Genomic DNA, 18,785 nt, shown 5'->3' with positions numbered 1-18,785 from the left:
GATCTCCAAATAATCATGAAACATGCAAAATAGATGAAATAACATAAGTATTGTGTCCCAATATGAAATATATCAATGAATAACAGCAAATTATGATATAAAATAGTGATGCAAGTTGGACGTATCAGGAGACAGCAGCGTTGATGAAGATGGCGGTGGTGTCGATGGAGGAGCCTTCCGGGGGCACTTCCCCGTCCCGGCGGCGTGCCGGAACAGAGACTCCTGTCCCCCGGATCTTGGCTTCGCGATGGCGGCGGCTCTGGAAGGTTTTCTCTGGTTTCGTCGAACGTAATAGGGTTTTCGCGACGGAGACCTTAAGTAGGCGGAAGGGCAGCCTCGGAGGGGGCCTGGTGGGCCCACACACTAGGGGGGCGCGGCCCCCCCTCTGGCCGCGCCAGGGTGTTGTGTGGGGTGATGGCGTGTATTTCACACGTTCGTTGGGCAACCCCAAGAGGAAGGTATGATGAGCACAGCAGCAAGTTTTCCCTCAGAAAGAAACCAAGGTTTATCGAACCAGGAGGACCCAAGAAGCACGTTGAAGGTTGATGGCGGCGGGATGTAGTGCGGCGCAACACCGGAGATTCCGGCGCCAACGTGGAACCTGCACAACACAACCAAAGTACTTTGCCCCAACGAAACGGTGAGGTTGTCAATCTCACTGGCTTGCTTGTAACAAAGGATTAACCGTATTGTGTGGAAGATGATTGTTTGCAGAGAAAACAGTAAAAACAAGTATTGCGATAGATTGTATTTCGGTAAAGAGAGTTGGACCGGGGTCCACGAGTTCACTAGAGGTGTCTCTCCCATAAGACGAACAGCATGTTGGGTGAACAAATTACGGTTGGGCAATTGACAAATAAAGAGAGCATGACAATGCACATACATATCATGATGAGTATAGTGAGATTTAATTGGGCATTACGACAAAGTACATAGACCGCCATCCAAGCTGCATCTATGCCTAAAAAGTCCACCTTCGGGTTATCATCCGAACCCCCTCCGGTATTAAGTTGCAAAGCAACGAGACAATTGCATTAAGTATGGTGCGTAATGTAATCAACAACTACATCCTTAGACATAGCATCAATGTTTTATCCCTAGTGGCAACGACACAACACAACCTTAGAACTTTACATCACTGTCCCGGGTGTCAATGCGGGCATGAACCCACTATCGAGCATAAGTACTCCCTCTTGGAGTTAAAAGCATCTACTTGGCCGGAGCATCTACTAGTAACGGAGAGCATGCAAGATCATAAACAACACATAAGCATAACTTTGATAATCAACATAACAAGTATTCTCTATTCATCGGATCCCAACAAACGCAACATATAGAATTACATATAGATGATCTTGATCATGATAGGCAGCTCACAAGATCCGACAATGATAGCACAATGGGGAGAAGACAACCATCTAGCTACTGCTATGGACCCATAGTCCAGGGGTAGACTACTCACTCATCACTCCGGAGGCGACCATGGCGGTGTAGAGTCCTCCGGGAGATGATTCCCCTCTCCCGGCGGGGTGCCGGAAGGCGATCTCCGAGGATCCCCGAGATGGGATCGGCGGCGACGGCGTCTCGGTAAGGTTTTCCGTATCGTGGCTCTCGGTGCTGGAAGTTTCGTCACGGAGGCTTTAAGTAGGCGGAAGGGCAAGTCGAGAGGGGGCACGGGGGCCCCGGATGACGGGGCGGCGCGGCCAAGGGGGGGCCGCGCCGCCTAGGGTTTGGCTCCCCTGTGGCCCCACTTCGTTTCGTCTTCGGACTTCCGGAAGCTTCGTGAGAAAATAGGCCTCACGGGCTTTTATTTCGTCCAATTCCGAGAATATTTCTTTACTAGGATTTACGAAACCAAAAACAGCGAGAAAACAGCAAGCGGCACTTCGGCATCTTGTTAATAGGTTAGTTCCGAGAAAATGCACGAATATGACATAAAGTGTGCATAAAACATGTAGATAACATCAATAATGTGGCATGGAACACAAGAAATTATCGATACGTTGGAGACGTATCAGCATCCCCAAGCTTAGTTACTGCTCGTCCCGAGCGAGGTAAAACGATAACAAAGATAATTTACGGAGTGACATGCCATCATAAACTTGATCATACTATTTGTAAAGCATATGTAGAGAATGCAGCGATCAAAACAATGTGTATGACATGAGTAAACAAGTGAATCATAAAGCAAAGACTTTTCATGAATAGCACTTCAAGACAAGCATCAATAAGTCTTGCATAAGAGTTAACTCATAAAGCAATAATTCAAAGTAAAGGTATTGAAGCAACACAAAAGAAGATTAAGTTTCAGCGGTTGCTTTCAACTTGTAACATGTATATCTCATGGATATTGTCAACATAGAGTAATATAATAAGTGCAATAAGCAAGTATGTAGGAATCAATGCACAGTTCACACAAGTGTTTGCTTCTTGAGGTGGAGAGAAATAGGTGAGCTGACTCAACATTGAAAGTAAAAGAATGGTCCTCATAGAGGAAAAGCATCGATTGCTATATTTGTGCTAGAGCTTTGATTTTGAAAACATGAAACAATTTTGTCAACGGTAGTAATAAAGCATATGCATCATGTAAATTATATCTTATAAGTTGCAAGCCTCATGCATAGTGTACCAATAGTGCCCGCACCTTGTCCTAATTAGCTTGGACTACCTGGATTATCACCGCAATACATATGCTTTAACCAAGTTTCACAAAGGGGTACCTCTATGCCGCTTTGTACAAAGGTCTAAGGAGAAAGCTCGCATTTGGATTTCTCGCTTTTGATTATTCTCAACTTAGACATCCATACCGGGACAACATAGACAACGAGATAATGGACTCCTCTTTTAATGCTTTAAGCATTTGACAACAATTAATTCTTTTCTCATTAGAGATTTGAGGATATTTGTCCAAAACTGAAACTTCCACCATGAATCATGGCTTTAGTTAGCGGCCCAATGTTCTTCTCTCACAATATGCATGCTCAAACCATTCAACTCGGTGTAGATCGCCCTTACTTCGGACAAGACGAACATGCATAGCAACTCACATGAAATTCAACAATGAGTTGATGGCGTTCCCCGATAAACATGGTTATCGCACAACAAGCAACTTAATAAGAGATAAAGTGCATAATTACATATTCAATACTACAATAGTTTTTAAGGCTATTTTGTCCCATGAGCTATATATTGCAAAGGTGAATGATGGAATTTTAAAGGTAGCACTCAAGCAATTTACTTTGGAATGGCGGGAAAATACCATGTAGTAGGTAGGTATGGTGGACACAAATGGCATAGTGGTTGGCTCAAGTATTTTGGATGCATGAGAAGTATTCCCTCTCGATACAAGGTTTAGGCTAGCAAGGCTTATTTGAAACAAACACAAGGATGAACCGGTGCAGCAAAACTCACATAAAAGACATATTGAAAGCATTATAAGACTCTACACCGTCTTCCTTGTTGTTCAAACTCAAAACTAGAAATTATCTAGACCTCAGAGAAACCAAATATGCAAACCAAATTTTAGCATGCTCTATGTATTTCTTCATTAATGGGTGCAAAGCATATGATGCAAGAGCTTAAACATGAGCACAACAATTGCCAAGTATCACATTACCCAAGACATTTATAGCAATTACTACATGTATCATTTTCCAATTCCAACCATATAACAATTTAACGAAGGAGAAACTTCGCCATGAATACTATGAGTAGAAACCAAGGACATATTTGTCCATATGCTACAGCGGAGCGTGTATCTCTCCCATAAAGTGAATGCTAGGATCCATTTTATTCAAACAAAACAAAAACAAAAACAAACCGACGCTCCAAGAAAAAGCACATAAGATGTGGCCGAATAAAAATATAGTTTCAGGGGAGGAACCTGATAATTTGTCGATGAAGAAGGGGATGCCTTGGGCATCCCCAAGCTTAGACGCTTGAGTCTTCTTGATATATGCAGGGGTGAACCACGGGTGCATCCCCAAGCTTAGAGCTTTCACTCTCCTTGATCATGTTGCATCATACTCCTCTCTTGATCCTTGAAAACTTCCTCCACACCAAACTCGAAACAACTCATTAGAGGGTTAGTGCACAATATAAATTGACATATTCAGAGGTGACACAATCATTCTTAACACTTCTGGACATTGCATAATGCTACTGGACATTAGTGGATCAAAGAAATTCATCCAACATAGCGAAAGAGGCAATGCGAAATAAAAGGCAGAATCTGTCAAAACAGAACAGTTCGTATTGACGAATTTTAAAATGGCACCAGACTTGCTCAAACTGAAAATGCTCAAATTGAATGAAAGTTGCGTACATATCTGAGGATCATGCTCGTAAATTGGCGTAATTTTCTGAGCTACCTACAGGGAGGTGGACCCAGATTCGTGACAGCAAAGAAATCTGGAACTGCGCAGTAATCCAAATCTAGTACTTACTTTTCTATCAACGGCTTAACTTGGCACAACAAAACTCAAAACTAAGATAAGGAGAGGTTGCTACAGTAGTAAACAACTTCCAAGACACAAAATAAAAACAAAGTACTGTAGGTAAAAACATGGGTTGTCTCCCATAAGCGCTTTTCTTTAACGCCTTTCAGCTAGGCGCAGAAAGTGTGTATCAAGTATTATCAAAGGGTGGTACTTCTACAGCGGGGTGTGGGCTCTTCTCAACCAGGCATATTATATTAGATACATAAGTTTTAGCATCTCCCTTTTCATTAGTCTTAGGCGTGCTACTCTCATCAAACAAATTTTCAGGAACAAGCCAAGCATAATTATTTTCTAGTGCATCATTCATAGCTAGGAGCTTGCATGGTATTGGTGCTTTGATCTCCCCACCATCATCAATATTATTAGTGTATCTTATTCTATCCATATCCATCTTTTCAAGGAGACTAGCAAAATTAGTAGGAGAACCAAGCATATTAAATTTAGCAAAGACCTTTCTAGCTTCTCTTGCTAGACCACCAAATTCTCTAAGAAGGGTTTCTAAAACAAAATCTTTCTTTTCCCCTTCTTCCATATCACCAAGTGTGAAAAACATATGTTGGATTATAGGATTGAGATTAACAAATTTGGTTTCCAACAAGCGAACTAAATGCGCAGCAGCAATTTCATAAGTAGGCGCAAGGTCTACCAAGTGTCTATCTTCAAAATTTTCAATGGTACTAACATGGTTGAAGAATTCTTCTATGTTATTTCTCCCAACTATAGACCCACGTCCTACCGGTATGTTCTTTGTGGTAAAATTAAAAGGAAACATGATGAAATAAGTAAAGTAAATGCTAGTAACTAATTTTTTTGTGTTTTCAATATAGCAAACAAGATAGCAAATAAAGTAAAACTAGCAACTAATTTTTTTGTATTTTGATTTAGTGCAGCAAACAAAGTAGTAAATAAAATAAAGCAAGACAAAAACAAAGTAAAGAGATTGAGAAGTGGAGACTCCCCTTGCAGCGTGTCTTGATCTCCCCGGCAACGGCGCCGGAAAATATGCTTGATGGCGTGTATTTCACACGTTCGTTGGGCAACCCCAAGAGGAAGGTATGATGAGCACGGCGAGCAAGTTTTCCCTCGGAAAGAAACCAAGGTTTATCGAACCGGGAGGAGCCAAGAAGCACGTTGAAGGTTGATGGCGGCGGGATGTAGTGCGGCGCAACACCGGAGATTCCGGCGCCAACGTGGAACCTGCACAACACAACCAAAGTACTTTGCCCCAACGAAACGGTGAGGTTGTCAATCTCACCGGCTTGCTGTAACAAAGGATTAACCGTATTGTGTGGAAGATGATTGTTTGCGAGAGAAAACGGTAAAAACAAGTATTGCGAGTAGATTGTATTTCAATAAAGAGAATTGGACCGGGGTCCACAGTTCACTAGAGGTGTCTCTCCCATAAGACGAACAGCATGTTGGGTGAACAAATTACGGTTGGGCAATTGACAAATAAAGAGAGCATGACAATGCACATACATATCATGATGAGTATAGTGAGATTTAATTGGGCATTACGACAAAGTACATAGACCGCCATCCAACTGCATCTATGCCTAAAAAGTCCACCTTCGAGGTTATCATCCGAACCCCCTCCGGTATTAAGTTGCAAGCAACGAGACAATTGCATTAAGTATGGTGCGTAATGTAATCAACAACTACATCCTTAGACATAGCATCAATGTTTTATCCCTAGTGGCAACGAGCACAACACAACCTTAGAACTTTTCGTCACTTGTCCCAGGTGTCAATGCGGGCATGAACCCACTATCGAGCATAAGTACTCCCTCTTGGAGTTAAAAGCATCTACTTGGCCAGAGCATCTACTAGTAACGGAGAGCATGCAAGATCATAAACAACACATAAGCATAACTTTGATAATCAACATAACAAGTATTCTCTATTCATCGGATCCCAACAAACGCAACATATAGAATTACGTATAGATGATCTTGATCATGATAGGCAGCTCACAAGATCCGACAATGATAGCACAATGGGGAGAAGACAACCATCTAGCTACTGCTATGGACCCATAGTCCAGGGGTAGACTACTCACTCATCACTCCGGAGGCGACCATGGCGGTGTAGAGTCCTCCGGGAGATGATTCCCCTCTCCGGCGGGGTGCCGGAGGCGATCTCCATGATCCCCGAGATGGGATCGGCGGCGACGGCGTCTCGGTAAGGTTTTCCGTATCGTGGCTCTCGGTGCTGGAAGTTTCGTCACGGAGGCTTTAAGTAGGCGGAAGGGCAAGTCGAGAGGGGGCACGGGGGCCCCGGATGACGGGCGGCGCGGCCAAGGGGGGCCGCGCCGCCCTAGGGTTTGGCTCCCCGTGGCCCCACTTTGTTTCGTCTTCGGACTTCGGAAGCTTCGTGAGAAAATAGGCCTCTGGGCTTTTATTTCGTCCAATTCCGAGAATATTTCTTTACTAGGATTTACGAAACCAAAAACAGCGAGAACAACGACAGCGGCACTTCGGCATCTTGTTAATAGGTTAGTTCCAGAAAATGCACGAATATGACATAAAGTGTGCATAAAACATGTAGATAACATCAATAATGTGGCATGGAACACAAGAAATTATCGATACGTTGGAGACGTATCATGGGGCCCCCAGGGCTTCCCTCTGGCGGCTCTCGGGTGTTCTGGAAGCTTCGTCCAATCCTAAGATGCTGGGCGTTGATTTCGTCCGATTCCGAGAATATTTCCTTACTAGGATTTACGAAACCAAAAACAGCAGAAAACATCAACTGGCCCTTCGGCATCTCGTCAATAGGTTAGTTCCGGAAAACGCATAATAATGACATATAATGTGTATAAAACATGTAGATATCATCAATAATGTGGCATTGAACATAAGAAATTATCGATACGTCGGAGACGTATCACAACGTTGTTGGTGACTTCGATACTTTGTATCCGAAGGTATTGCTTCCTGCCAATATAATTGTCGACAAGCTTGAAGAGTATTCGAAGGTACCTGAGGAAAGAGAAACTCCGCAAGGGTTATTTCGTGGATTAGGGTTGTTTTGTAAATAGGTTATTTTGACTACTTCATCCAAGTGTTAGGATTGTTGAGCCGAATTTTTTTTTATTCGGTGGATACATGTATATGTACTTTTACCGTGTGGATGCCGTTGGCAATTTTTGAGGGAGCAAATCTTAATTGTCCGCTTAAGAATTTTTCGTATTCGTTGGTCAGCAAACGTTTGAGTGATCAGCTCGTGTTGCAGGTCTTGCTAAACCCGTTGTATGTGCAACTTTGCTTTCAACCGATGTATGTTTCGACAGTCACTCCCGAATATTTTGGGTGTAGAGATTCTGCCGATGATCCCGTTGTTCTTTGATATTTCCATAAGTAAAATATCGAACGTGGGTTGTGTTTATATGTATTTCCGAACTCTTGCTATTTACGGCACTCGTAGAGGCATCTATAGCCGAGGGAAGGATTAACATCCTTGTTTGCTTTGTATCTTTTAGCACTCGTAGAGGCTTTTCTTTTGAAGCACGATCTTCTGCCGCGTACTGGTGATGCGGCTTTAGACGTTTTGAAGTACTGCAATGCTTAACAAAGGATCGAAACTTAAGTTCTCATTAATAAGGTAAGCACGAGACTAGAGGGTGAAAAAGGAAGGCCCTGTTTATATAAAGGGGAAAAAATTAAACGCTAATAAATTGCTTAAGCAAGGAAGGGGTTCTTCTCATCTTCTGGCTTTTTCACCACGTTAGTGGTTGCTGCAGCGTTGGTGATTTCAGCAGGGGTCTGGTCAATAGTTGCCATCGTCTTGCTGTCACCTATGTCTTCCGTGCCATCGACTGCCGAACCTTTCGCTGCCGAAGCTTCTGCTGCCGAAGCTTTAAGGGCGAGGTCGGCTGGCTTCTTCTTGGTTTCCTTGACATGTTTTTCCTCCTTGATTTCTCGTAACGTCAATTTGGGCGGAGGGTCGACGATTTCTTGTTGTGACCCAAACTTCGCAGCAATCCTTTGAAAGTTGCGATCACAATTGTCCGAGCGTGAAAAACTTCCATAGACTGTGATGTTTGTCCCGTTGGGCATTTTCAGCTTGAGGTATGCATAGTGCGGCACAGCCATGAACTTGGCATAAGCTGGTCTCCCGAGTATAGCGTGATACTGTGACTCCCAGTTCACTACTTCAAACTCGATCTTCTCCTTCCTGAAATTGTCGGTTTTGCCAAAGACGACTTTCAGGTAAACTTTGCCAAGAGAGTAGCCCGGTGCAGTTGGAAGGATCCCATGGAAGCAGGTGTCTGTTTCTTCTAGCATCTTCATGGTGATCCCCATAGTTTTGATTGTGTCGACGAATATGAGGTTTAACCCGCTTCCACCATCCATGAAAACTTTGCTCATCTTGAACCCCCCGATTTGTGCCTCGACTACTAAGGAAGCGTGTCCTGGTTTTGTTATGGTCATCGGGTGATCTGTTCGACTGAACGTAATGTTCTGAGAGGAACACTTGACATACTCGGGGATGTTCTCCATGATGCTTTCTGCCAGGTTAATCTCTCGGGTGAGCTTCTTCATCTCTCTTCTTGAGACACCTGTCCTATGGATCATGCTCACCTTCCCCTGTGGTGGTGGAAACGCCTCATTGGGTTGATGAGGTTGAGCCTGCTGGATTTGATGCTGCGGTGGAGGTGGAGGTGGTGGTGGTAGCGGTTGCTGGCCTGCCTGCTAGATGAGTTTGTGAATGTCAATGAACTGCCGACAGTCCCTGAGAAGGTGACTCGACTTCGTTTTTCCGTCCTTAGAGTCGACGTACGAGTGCAGGTAACAGGGGGCGTTGATCTGCTCAGCGTAAGGCAGTTCGGGAGCCCTCTGCTGCCGCGGTTTATAATTGCCACGGTTCCCGGAGTTGTTCCGATTACCGTCCTGTCGATCGTCTCTTCTGTCGTCATATCGATCATCCTGCCGATCAGAGTACCCTGCGGCTACCAGGTTGTTGTCATCATAGTTGCGGTTCTTCCTTCTCTTGTGACGATCCCTTCGGCCACCCGAGTCGTGCTTCGGCTGGTCATCGTCTTCGTCGTCACTGCGCTGTCGTGGCCTTCGCACGTTGTCCTCGCCATCAGCCCAGCTGTTGGTGATTTCCATTAACTTGGTTATGGTTTTTGGCTTTTTGCGTCCGAGTTCTTCTATGTAGCTCTCACGCCGGACGCCATCGCTGAAAGCGTCGATTGCTCTGTCGACAGATACATCTTCGGCAGCGTTTAGGAGTTTGGTGAATCTCCCGATGTACGAGCACATCGACTCCTTCTGCTTTTGCTGGCAATTCCGTAATTCTTCAATCCCGACGGGTCTCTTGTATGTTGCTTGGAAATTGGCAACGAAGGCGTCTACTAGGTCGTCCCACGATTTAATGGAACCCTTCGGCAGCCCCCTTAGCCAGGCTCGCGCTGAATCTTTGAGATAGAGCTGTAAGCACTGCATTGCTGCTATTTGGTTCCCCTTATGCAGAATCACAGTCTGCATTTAGTCGTCTATCCAAGATCTTGGCTCCTGCTGCCCATCGTATTTGGCAGCATCGGTAGGAGTAGGCTTGAACTTTTTGGGCGGCATCGCCTCGCGGATTTTGTGACTTAGACAGTCGGCTCCCCTGAGCTCGCCGTCGTACTCCTGATCCTCGTCCGAAGAATCACTGTCATTCTCCTTCCTAGCGGCGCGTCGTCGCCTTGCTTTGTCGATCCTGCTCTGGGTGATTTCATCCCGAGCGTCTCTCGCATGATGCTTTGAGCCACTAACCTGCAGCGTGGTCTTTTCCTTTTGTGGAACTAGATTATTTCCCGATATCGCGAGACTTTCCGGAGCGCCTCGATGAGCTTGAGCCATGGATCCTTCGTGGCGCCTGGTTGATGAGGTATGCGGCAAGGTTGGCGGTTGCTCACGCAACGGTTTTCCGCCGTGGCATGCTCGCGGTGTCCGTAATCATAAAGGACTTGGTCGGGTTCGACGTGATTTCTCTCGGCGTCATCTTCCGAAAGCCCGGATAGCCTCGACCGGTGCTTGCCTGCCCCTTGAGTATTTCGAGAGGCGCTCGCCTGCGAGCCTCTTTGCCGTTCACTCGGATCGATCTGCCGCGGATAGGCGTCTCTCGAGGGTGGCTTGTTCCTTCGACGAGTGCTCCCGGTTTTTCTCTAGTATAGAGCGATAAGCATTGAGGGTTCCAACCGAGGTTCCTGCGGGGAGCGGTTTGTTGTTGAGTACTGCCGCCCTGGCGGCTGCCCACTCCTCGTCCGCGAAGGTGTAGTCGCTGTCGTGGTTGCTGGCGCTGTTTTCGAAGCATGCCCGTCTACTGGAACGAGGAGTATGGTCTCCGTCTCCTCTGTGCCTTGTGTTTCCTGTATGGTGTGCCGTTCTTCGGGTGGTTCCTTGGACGATGCTGTCGATACTATCCTCTCCCGATGAATACTGGGCATTGCAGATGAACGGCGTGTCGCTCGATCCCAGCCCGTGCCTAGTGTCGCAGTTCAAGCAGTAGTACGAGGTTAACTCCGAAGGTGTGGGATCGTCGGATCCTACCGACATGGAAGACACGAAACGAGGAGTCGAGGGCGCGGGTGAACTCGTCGAGCCTGTCAGACCAGCCGAAAGGTCGAGTGATGATGACGCGCTTGGACTCGTCGATCTGGAAGTGGGCGATTCCAGCAGTCGAAGGATTCCTTCCGCGTTGACGTTGTAGTGGACGCTGCCGAAGGTCATCTCTGTGTTTCCTTGTAGATCTGAGAAGTTTGAGCGGGAGGAATCGCTGTGCGGGGTGAACTCGTAGGAGCCAAACCGAATCGGGCATCCCAGGTTTGGCGATGACGGTGTCAATGAAGTTGCTGACGAAGTTGCCGGTGAAGTCGCCGGTGTCATGATTGGATCTGCCGATCACCGATCTTGTGCCGACAGGGTTCCCACAGACGGCGCCAATTGTCGAGGGTGCTCCTCGGCAATGCCCTCCGATAGGGGCTTAGGGTAGATGGAATCCTGCAAGCTGACACGAGACATCGGTTCACAGACAAGCGGGGAGAGCGATTTACCCGGGTTCGGGGCCCTCGATGAGGTAAAACCCTTACGTCCTGCCTGTCTGTTCTTGATTATGATGATAATGGGTTACAATGGGGTGCCGAATAGTTCGACTGAGATCTCGTCGAGATGGCTAAGCGCTAAGGTGACCTAGCTTTAAACTTCTGTTGGCTAAGATCGCTAAGATTGATTGTGTCCCTCGGCCTCCCCTCTCCTGGCCTTTATATAGGAGGCCAGGTCTCAAGAGGTCTAATCGAGTACGACTAGGTTTACAGCAGATCTATCTCTAGACTTTCCTTGTTCGGCTCCTTCCGCGTCTTGTACTTCAAGGAATCTTCCGTTGCACCGCCCTAGTGGCCCATCTTGTCGTCGAGTGCCTTCATGAGCCTCCAACTAGGGAATACAGGATAGGGCAACATTGGTTACCCGAAGGGTAATGCCCATGTCAAACCTTGATCGGGAGCCCACTTGGGCATACCTTTGAGACAATGTCTCCGAGATGACGAGCGATCCAAAGATCATGTAGATGCACTACACTGAGGAGTTGGACACTCTTACCACTGAGCAGGTAACCGATCACTCTTTTGCAATCCGAGTTTTCATAAATTCTATTGGCATGTTGTAAATTCTAAAATATTTATATGCTGCAGGTGGATTGGGAGCCATATGGTACCTACTACCGTATTGGGGCGGGGATGGCTGACCTCAACCAAAAGTGCACGGAGGAGGCGTGGTTCTGGCGTATGCGCTGCCCACTCATATGCATGTGGCTTGTTGAATACCACCAGCCGCACAGAGTGATGAGACAGTTTGGGTTGTATCAGGAGTGCTCACCTCAGTGGCAAGACACGGACCAGGCGCTTCATAGGTAAACTTCTGGAATCATGCGATGGAAGATTCTTGATTGAAGAGGTAGAATCTTACTTCTTGATTCTTGCAGGCTTGATAGGAAGCGGCAGAGGAAGATCACAAATTGGCATGTCCATCATAGCGGCCACGTCACAGCGTTCCAACACTGTTTGGAAGCGATACGGAATGCTGGCCCTGTGGAGATTGTGCCTCACGACTTGGCCGCTTTCAACAACTATCTCCAGTGGTTTAATCAAAGCACGCGTATCGAGTTAGTGAAACACGCGTATGATGATGACATCTTGGACGACCCCATCGAGTTCGATGAGGTTGCGCAAAGCCAGCACGACATCTATGCCCGCAAAGGGAGATCGACTTCTATTGCTTTCGAGCTGAACTTCGTGGTAATGGATTCTCTCATTAGCTAGTACATCGTCTAAATTGGCATGTGCTCGCTTAAATTGTGTATAATATGTTTGTCACAGCGGTCGGAGATCCAAAAAACAGCTGACGAGTGCGAGGTTGTTTGGGATCAGAGCTACAGAGATGAAAAGCCTATCGGACCGTTGCGACATTTCATTAAGGTACGATCACCAACTTCGAATGTACGCCATTATGTTCGGATGGCTTTGTAACCATGACTTCCATGACGTAGAACACTGCACGAAAGATGCGGCGGTTAGCCAACTTGCTAGGTTGCCGCGACCCCGAAATTCCTACATCCTCTTCTGAAGAGGCGGATGATACGTCTCCAACGTACCTATAATTTCTGATGTTCCATGCTTGTTTTATGACAATACTTACATGTTTTGCTTGCACTTTATAATGTTTTTATGCATTTTCCGGAACTAACCTATTAACAAGATGCCGAAGTGCCAGTTCCTGTTTTCTGCTGTTTTTGGTTCCAGAAAGGCTGTTCGGGAAATATTCTCGGAATTGGACGAAATCAACGCCAAACATCTTATTTTTCCCGGAAGGCCCCAGAACACCGAAGGAGAGTCGGAGGCGAGCTAGGGGGCCCCACACGACAGGGCCGCGCGGGCTCCACCCTGGCCACGCCGGCCTATGGGGAGGAGGCCCCGTGGCCCCTCCGACTCCGTCTCTTCGCCTATATAAGCCCTTTCGACCTAAAAACGCGACACCTTTTGACGAAACTCCAGAAAGACCTCGCGGGCGCCGCCGCCATCGCGAAACTCCAATTCGGGGGACGAAGTCTCGTTCCGGCACTCCGCCGGGACGGGGAAGTGCCCCGGAAGCCATCTCCATCGACGCCATCGCCTCCATCATGCTCCGTGAGTAGTTCCCCCATGGACTACGGGTTCTAGCAGTAGCTAGTTGGTACTCTCTATCCCATGTACTTCAATACAATGGTCTCATGAGCTGCCTTACATGATTGAGATCCATCTGATGTAATCGATGTTGTGTTTGTTAGGATCCGATGGATGATACATTATGATTAGTCTATCTATAAAGTTTGTGAAGTTATTGTTGCTGCAATCTTGTTATGCTTAATGCTTGTCACTAGGGCCCGAGTGGCATGATCTTAGATTTAAGCTCTATACTTATTGCTTAGATTGTATCTACAAGTTGTATGCACATGTCGCTGTCCGGAACCAAAGGCCCCGAAGTGACAGAAATTGGGACAACCGGAGGGGATGGTGGTGATGTGAGGATCACATGTTTTCACGTAGTGTTAATGCTTTGCTCCGGTACTCTATTAAAAGGAGTACCTTAATATCCAGTAGATTCCCTAGAGGCCCGGCTGCCACCGGCTGGTAGGACAAAAGATGTTGTGCAAGTTTCTCATTGCGAGCACGTACGACTATATATGGAAAACATGCCTACATGATTAATGATCTTGATGTTCTGTCTTAATGCTTTGATTCCTATCAATTGCCCAACTGTAATTTGTTCACCCAACACTTGTTACTTGTTATTGGAGAGTTACCACTAGTGTAGATCGCTGGGAACCCCGGTCCATCTCTCATCATTATATACTCGTTCTACATGTCATTGGAAGTAGTATCAACTATTTTCCGGTGCCATTGCTCCTGTGTTATTGCTACTGCTGCTGTGTTACTGTTACTATTGCTCTCATACTACTGCTGCTTTCACATCACCCCTGTTATTAGTGCTTTTCCAGGTGCAGCTGAATTGACAACTCAGTTGTTAAGGCTTATAAGTATTCTTTACCTCCCCTTGTGTCGAATCAATAAATTTGGGTTTTACTTCCCTCGAAGACTGCCGCGATCCCCTATACTTGTGGGTTATCAGCGGAGGTATGGACTATTTTGTTGCTGTCAAACATGTGCTTACTAATTTCAACTTTTGTAATCTCATGTGTTCATGTTTGTGAAGATTCCTGACGATGACGCCATTCTGAGTCAAAGCATTAGTCACGGCAAGAAGCAAGCCACACGGTCAGCTTACCAGTTGAAGCCAAGGGGCAAGGCTCCAAACCGGTACACTCCGGAAGATTATGTCAACCGAGGAAAGAAGGTTGTCATTGAGGAGGATGAGGCGCCGCCGCGGAGATCATCTTTGAGGAGGATGAGGATGAGGATCATCTAGGGTTTCCACAAATCTATAGTTCAAACACATGCATACAATGAGGCTATCAATTTCAACACATACACATCAATATAGATTCAACAACCAACATTTCCAATCTAGGTTCCATGTCTAAATCGGAAAAAATCTTGGATGAATCAAAGGGCAACGAAGGGGAATACCTTGAGGATTGTATGGGGATGGATCTGGCCGGCCAAATCTGTCCAATCCGTGGAGGATTTGGTGGGGGCGGAGGAGAGGTGGCCGGCGGCGGCAGTTGGAGGAGAAGTAGAGACGAGAGAAAGAAAGAAGAAGGCTGGGTCGGGCTGGGGGCGGGCGCGGGCGCCACACTTAAGTGGATGTGTGGCGCCCGTGGCATCGGCGCCACACTGTGAAGTGTGGCGCCCGTGGCGTCGGCGCCACACATAGTGCCTCGCCAAAACGGCTAAGTCCAAGACGATTTGTCTTACAGTATGTTTTGGAAAATTACAAGTGCATGTGTGGCGCCGATGGGAGCGGCGCCACACATCCTGCCACGTCAGATCGGCGCACCAGCTCAGCGTCGAGGGAGCCACGTCGGCTGGGAGAGTGGCGCCGAAGGCACGGGTGCCACTGGTGTATGTGTGGCGCCCATGAGAGGGGCGCCACACAAAAGTGTTAGATGGGTGAAATAGTTTGCCCGGAGGGTCATTCTGTGCTATAGTTGCAACAAAGGGTTATTTCTGTGTAAATCTCCCTATGCGTGCTATTTGACGTTATGTCATGGCGGCGCTAATTTTTTTTTTGTTAAAAATAGCGAGCCCACTACCCATTTTGACCCATGAGCCACTGAAACCCTAATTCTAAACCTAAACACGCACCCAGGTTGGCAACCCCCTCGTCGCTTCTCCCACTCCTCACCACGCAAGGCAATGGTGGCGGTTGCGGTTGCCGGTGCTGCGCCCTTCTACTCAAGCAACAATTGGCTGCCTCTTGCCGACGAGCCGCCGCCTCCTCTTGCCACAGCGCCAAGTCTCGATTTGATGCATCTTTTTCTGGGTGTTAGAGGACTTTACAAGTTTCCATTGCTTAGTGTTGCAGCTTGCCGGTGGTAGGCTCTTGGCTGGTTTGGCCTGCGACAGGAACTAATGAAGAGCAAGATTTCATCGCTCAACTGTGAGCCACTCAGCTCTGAATCTTTGTTGTAGTTAGTAGTTACTAAATGGAGTGAATATGTGCTAGAAATAATAAAGCAATTCTGAAATCCTGAGAGCAAATAACTTTGACATGAAACTCTAGTACATTTGTCATTTTTTGTATTTTTTTGCGAACCGATATTTTGTAAAATAGCGCACTATTAGCAAGTTATAGCGTGCATAGCGTATTTTAGAAGGTCGCGCTATTTTATTTAGCGCGCTAGTTTTTTCCTTGGGAGATTTAGAGCTCTGTCTCATTAAGCCGCCGGATCCGACTTTGCTCAAGCACGGATGGTACGCTGGGAAGGCACAATGGCTATTTTTTATTTTTTATTGAAAGGAGGCAAAAGCTTTGCCTCATTCATTGAAAAGAAAGAGTTATGGTTTGTTACAATCCGAGTAAAAAACTCGGAAAACAAATGATCACTCTCGCGGCATGATGGAACCCAAGTGTGTAGCACCCGCCACGCTTCAAAGAGCCGCCTCGCCTTTAATTTTAGCTACAACAACCATCGGCATGGTGGAAACCTTGCGGAAAATCCTCGCATTGCGGTCGTTCCAAATTTCCCAAAAGGTGAGCATGATGAGTGACGCGAAGGATTTCCGTATCATGCCATTGATGAAGATGAAGCTCAGCCACCAATCTTCGACCGTCACGAAGTTAGGCCAATTAGAGATGTCGACCGAGATGATCCCAAGCCAAGAAAGTAAAGAGATCCAAATCCTCAAGGAGTAGCGGCATTTGAAGAGGAGGTGCGCTGCGAACTCGGGCTCCCTCTTGCATAATTGGCAAACCCCGCCAATTTGGCCATCCACGCTTTTGGAGCCGGTCGGCCGTCCAAACACGATCCATACATACACAAGTTTCCTCAGCCTTGAATTGTTTCTCAATGGCTAGCTTTGGGTTTCTGATTTGCTCCGGTGGATTGTAGATGATGGAGGTGAATGTTAGTGACTGGTTTTGTCAATGTTTGGATGGCTGGCTTCAGTTGTGATGATTTTGCTGGCTCAAGGCAAAGCAGTTCTTACATTGAAGATGAACTTGGAGTAGATGATGTTTTTGCTGGTATGGAAATTGGCAAAGAAAGAGAAAGGGCTCCACTGCTGGTGCATTGAGGTGCTGCTGTTGAACTTTTGCAGCTCATAGCCTCCTACGGAACAGGCAAACTTAATTTTTGGTGGAAACTACTATACCTGTTCATCTATTAGTACTCGTCTAACTTGCATATTATGTATTTACTTTATTCCTCGTTCACATGTCACTGAATATGGACATTTAATTTCAGTTTGCAATTTACTTATTTCTATCATCATGCGCATAATAAAACGGTACCAACGATGTAAAGCTTAATTTATTCTTGAAAGAGACTCGAATACAAGATACTTCCATTCTGTTGCCAACGGAAGGCACAAGAAGAGGGCTTGATTGAAGGCCATGATCAGCTTAAGTCGTACATTACTAATTACTATAAAGGTTTGTTTGGCGCACCAGTGGAAGGAAACTTCTCTCTGGATGAGGCTAGAACAGATGATGTTCTCCAAGTTTCTGATGAGGAAAATAACTTTCTTACTACGCCTTATTCTGAGGATGAAAGGAAAGGCGGTTTTCCAAATGGAACACAACAAATCCCCGGACCCTAATGGCTTCCGAGCTGAATTTTATCAGTTCTTTTGGGACATCAAGGTTGATCTTCTAGACTTGTTCGCTGATCTTCATGCTGGACAACTAGAGTTGTTTCGCCTAAATTTTGGTGAGATTATTTTACTGCCTAAGGTTAATGAAGCAGAAAGGATCCAACAATATAGACCTATCTATCTCCTTAATGTTAGCTTTAAAATATTCACTAAAGTTGCCACTATTAGAGCAAGTCCAGCAGGTCCCCAATTTTTCTCTCCCTATATCTTCATGTAGGGGCCTCCCCTAAATAGATTCCACCCCTATATTTTCTCATTCTCCAGCAGCACCCCTATATCTTCTCCCCTATATCACATTACATGTACTATAACAATATTTTTCAGGGAAATAGAAGGGGGCACGAACCTGGTGGCAAGCAGGAGGACTTGTCAGGGAGCGAGCAGTTGCTGAGGGCGACGGATCGGGGATGCCTCCAACGCCCCGATACATAGGGAAGGGAGGGGGTCTGGGTAGGGGACGCAGATTTTTCGGGAGAGCGGTAGGGGAGCTGCTGGAGCCGTTTTTTACCCTCTCTCTCCCCTAAATTTCCTGTAGGGGGTGGTTTGGGGTACCTGCTGGACTTGCTTTTAGGCTGAACACGGTGGCTGACCATGTAGTTCGACCTTCGCAAACTGCCTTTATGCAAGGGCGTAACATCCTGGATGGGGTGGTTGTCCTTCATGAAACAGTTCACGAACTACATCGGAAAAGGTTGAATGGGGTTATATTGAAGACCCATTTTGAAAAAGCCTATGACAAGGTGAAGTGGTCTTTCTTACAACAAACTCTCAGAATGAAAGGTTTTTCTGAAGAGTGGCTCGCTCTAATTCATAGTTTTGTCTCGGGGGGAAGTGTTGCCATTAAAGTTAATGATGACGTTGGTAAATACTTTCAAACCAAGAAGGGACTAAGACAATGTGATCCATTATGCTATTTAATATAGTGACGGATATGCTCGCTATTATGATTGAACGCGCAAAGTCTGAGGGCCATATTGAAGGAGTTGTTC

Source organism: Lolium rigidum, chromosome 4 (assembly GCF_022539505.1).
Source record: "Lolium rigidum isolate FL_2022 chromosome 4, APGP_CSIRO_Lrig_0.1, whole genome shotgun sequence".
Taxonomy (NCBI): domain Eukaryota; kingdom Viridiplantae; phylum Streptophyta; class Magnoliopsida; order Poales; family Poaceae; genus Lolium; species Lolium rigidum.
This window is presented reverse-complemented; position numbering follows the sequence as displayed.